Below are 4,252 nucleotides of genomic sequence, written 5' to 3' on the forward strand. Positions count from 1 at the left end.
ATATATAATGTGATCTTTTGGACGTTACTTTCGTAAAATGTGCGATTTACCATTCATGGTCTCCAGATGAGTGATTCTTACCATGCAAGTTAAATCATAGCGACCTAGCACTCTCAGCCACTTTCAATATCACTACCATTATACGGTGATTGGTTTACTATGAGAGCTATTATCATACCTATAAGAAATATGTTGTGCTTGCATACCGAGCTCGAATACAGACCTAACTAGGACGAAACTTCATACTACCGATGTTGGCCTGAGATCCTATTAGGGAGCTGCAGTTCACCTGGTGACATCCTATCCTGAGAAATCCAACAATTATTGCTCACTTTGTCCTCATTGAATTTTCCGAAAATCTTTGCTAGTCCTGTGTCCCAAGTGGATTTTCCTGTAGCTATAGTATTGAAACCAATTATCATTATGAAAATATTAACATCTACGAAGGAGTGTCCTGTAAACGTACAGGTGCACCTTATCCCTGGTTGTTTCGTATCTTTCCCGTACTTGAAGTTGCGCAAACACGTTGCAGTGTTTATAGGCCCTTGGGAGCCCGCGACATCGTGTGAAATTAGCCCCGGCCTATGAGTTGTGGGACAAAAAACTTAAGAAGGTGAACGCTGCTCCACCATGTAATGACTGTTACGAAACGTCTTAATATATATTCCTAAAAGTACAGATTTACCGTTCTGGCTCATTACAAAACAGAAACATTTGAACACTGGCGTAGAAAAAGGGTAGCGTATATGTGATTCTGTGCAGAGCTCTGTGACACCTAACGACTAGGTTCAATGCTAGAGGACGATTTTTAAGTCTCCTTCTATGTTTCGAATTTCGCGTCCGGTATCGTCTTTAGGCATAGTTCCACCAGACAGAGGATTTCTAAGTGTAGATCGACTCAAACGTTCTTTCATGCAGTTTTATTGTCCGCGCTAATTTCTATTTGTTTCGATTTCTGTTCATTGCTCGTTACCCTTCAGGCCTTTTGCTGGTTGACAATTCGACAATGTTTCTGCCTAATAAATTGAATCATTCCACCCCGCCTTTGTTTACTCTATTCTTAGGGCATATTCTTTACTATATGACCATATGTCGATACTCAGTAGTGATCATCAGCAGCCATTTTCACAGTCGATTTTCCTTGTTATCTATTTTAAGTGGTTGGCCTATTCAAAAAGCGCGCAGGGAAACAGGCAACAGTTATTTGAATTTTTCGTTGATTCGGCCGTGTGTTCATCCTTAAGATAATTACACATGCGTTGAGTGACCATTCCGTTATCGTACGGTGCGCTGTAGCGGCGTTGATCACAGACGTAGTAGGCAACCGAATTCTGCCTTCAGGTCGTTCTAATAGCATTACCGCTAATCTGGGCGCAAGTGCCTTCAATGAAATAGAAGAAGCTACTGCAGTTGGTACATTTTTTCGACCCAGCCTTTGATCCTTTTGGCTTACTACGAAGAGTGCTAGCTGCCATTCGTACACATTTCGATTGATGATACACAGATAGTCCCTAACGGAACTACGTGCAAAAAAAATTTGGACGAAACCTTTACCAGCGCCTATTGGCAGCAGGGCCAAATAACGGTCAGGTAGTGATTGACCATCAGGCTTATTGGCATGCATACCATAACGTATTAAATAAATTAAGTTACTATCTGCTTCGTTGGAAAAGTATATCCAGACACTTTTTAGATACCGCTTTTATGTGGGCAATAGCAACTGTTTGTGGGCAACTTGGGATGGGAAAGTTCTGTCAGCAGCTTTTGTTCTGAAGGAGCTTGATGAGAGGTATTTCGAAGGCAGCGGACCTCTTCGATGTAAGCAGGAGCAGCACGACAGAACTTCGTAAACACCAATATCGATGACAAGATTGAGCCCGCTGGTAACATCGGAGCTAAACAAACGCTAATGGAATTGGCGTAGGCCACAGACAGGCCATTGTAGAAATTCGGCCGCATCTAAGCCGACTCATCCTACAGTCGACCAAAGCCGTTCGCCTTGGTAGATGTACGTTCCCGAAGCTTAGACGACGTCAAATAGATATTAACACAATGAAAAATTTAAAAGTTCGTTTAAAAATCCAACCTGTCCTGCCAAAGATGTTGCTCGAAGGTGTGGCTACCCATATTAGGGCGAAGCGTGATCTGGAGACCTGATGTGCATATCTGAATGCGTCTTAATAAGCGAGATCTTAGGTGAACATCATTACAACCGTACGTATAATGCCTGAAAAAGGTTTGCAGCCGCACGTGCTATCTGCCCACCTGTGAGCTCTGCTTACCAACCACTACAAATGCATTTGGACTGAACGAAGGAGAACGAAATTTCGTAAAAGGCTTTCGAACGGACGGTTACCGCAAAGAGAACGCTGATGGTTGTAGTATCGTCAAGTGCCTCCGATGCTGTTAAATCAATAAATTCTCAATGCTACCTGAATGGTAACCTTTGTATTGAATTGCTGCTTTTATTGTATGTAAGTGAACCAAATATCGGATATCAGATACTGGATAGGTGTGCCTAAATATTGTTATACGTCCCAAATCCGTTCTCTCACAATTTCCTTGACTAAAGTGCGTACAAATTTTACTATCAAGATACAAAATATAGCTGAATTCGCGCAATTCATCATGAAGAAGTTTCTACCATTTGCAATATCAGTGATATGGAACGGATTACCACCTTTCAGTTTCGCCCCTATTGGCCTGTGCCGGCTCTTTGTTAGTAGATGCTTCAAAAACTCTGTTTATCATGAGCTCTAATAAACCACCGAATATTTATAATTATATAACACAGCCGTTGATAGGTTTCTTCTCAGAAGCGAAGGTTAGCGGTGATACAGTCTGTTAGCTAGTATGGTCCCTTTAGGACATCTACCTGACCTGAAAACGCAAGTAATATAAAGTAAAGTATAACCGAAAGAGACTCTTTGTCACAAACAAACAAAGTCCAGATCAGACTATTTGCATAATGGTGCCTATCTTAGCGGCGGACTATTGCGGCCGCGAGTATTTGAATAGAGGCAGGTTAATGGAGGATAGCCATAGGCTAAGTGTTGCGAGTTATGGTGATGAACCAACGAGGAAATGGCAAGCCACAATTAGAGGAGCAAGGCAGAACAAGGCCAAGCAGACATCGGCCGCATCAGCAATAGCAGAAAGGATCTCTAGTAGAACTAGTAGTGATAGCGAGAAGGAAATTTGCCACAGGTGCCACTTGCCACGAGCTTCACACACGCATGAAGGACACGCGTCCTGTGTTTTTGTAGTTATGTTATATGTAGTCACTTATGTTATATTGGGGTAAAGTAATGACTGTGATGATATAGTTGGAACTGAAGTGATCAACTGCAGTGGTCATTGCAAGCGTCTTGTCGCTAAAAATCCACATATTGCGGCTATTAATATATATATATATATATATATATATATATATATATATATAGGTATTTAGAATTGTTTATATCAATAACCAGCAACCACTAATTCGGATTGTAAATTCGATCGATAATTTTCTCTATGAGGCTCTGTTGTTCGTTTGCTGACAAATCCCGAAAACGTCATTTAAAATTCCTATTATAAATAGGTTGTTAACCGATCAAACCTCTATAACAATGCTGTATGGGCGGAGGGTAGGAGTGCCTTCTGCGTCAACGGTCCGATGAAAAAGCATGCATAAGAACTTTATTTCAATTAACAAAAACTTCAAAATTATTACCCTCGTTTGCTTTCATTATATCTTATTTGCAGCGATCTTAAACAGCAACGCATACATGAGCGAAATATGCGAAATGCAAGCGCAGCCGGCTTCCCCCATGACTTCTAACATGTCCGCCAACATTGGACAACTAATTATTGCCAACAAAGATCTAATATATGCTACTTTATTTCAAAATAATAACGATACTATCATTATTCTTATTCAAAAAGCATTTCAAAGCAGAAGAAGGGGCAGTAAGACGGCGTTGCTGTTTGTATTACATACAGTGACCATTATTTATACTGAAGCTTATCCAAAACTTGTCAGATGCTGGCATTAAGCGGAAATCTATATGTGGACTTCGATAGCAGGTGTAGAACCTATAGAGCCAAGTTACGGCTGAAGTCACCCTGAATGTCTTATGCACAGTAACGGCATCGACCGAGCCGTAAGCTTTAATAAGGGACTTAGCAATCAACAGTGTTTATCTAGTGCACTTCTAAAAAAAAATCGCCAGATATAGAATAGAAAGCTCTGATTTTTCGTTACTATATA

General features: G+C 40.8%; 1 protein-coding gene across 8 annotated transcripts in view; it reads right to left on the reverse strand.

Moving 5' to 3' along the window:
* Positions 1–4,252, reverse strand: part of LOC111251007 (calsenilin-like) — a 108,656-nt gene that overhangs the window by 74,597 nt on the left and 29,807 nt on the right. The gene's annotated exons all lie outside the window — the stretch shown is intronic.

This window comes from Varroa destructor, unplaced genomic scaffold, assembly GCF_002443255.2.
Source record: "Varroa destructor unplaced genomic scaffold, Vdes_3.0 BEIS01000005.1, whole genome shotgun sequence".
Lineage (NCBI taxonomy): Eukaryota > Metazoa > Arthropoda > Arachnida > Mesostigmata > Varroidae > Varroa > Varroa destructor.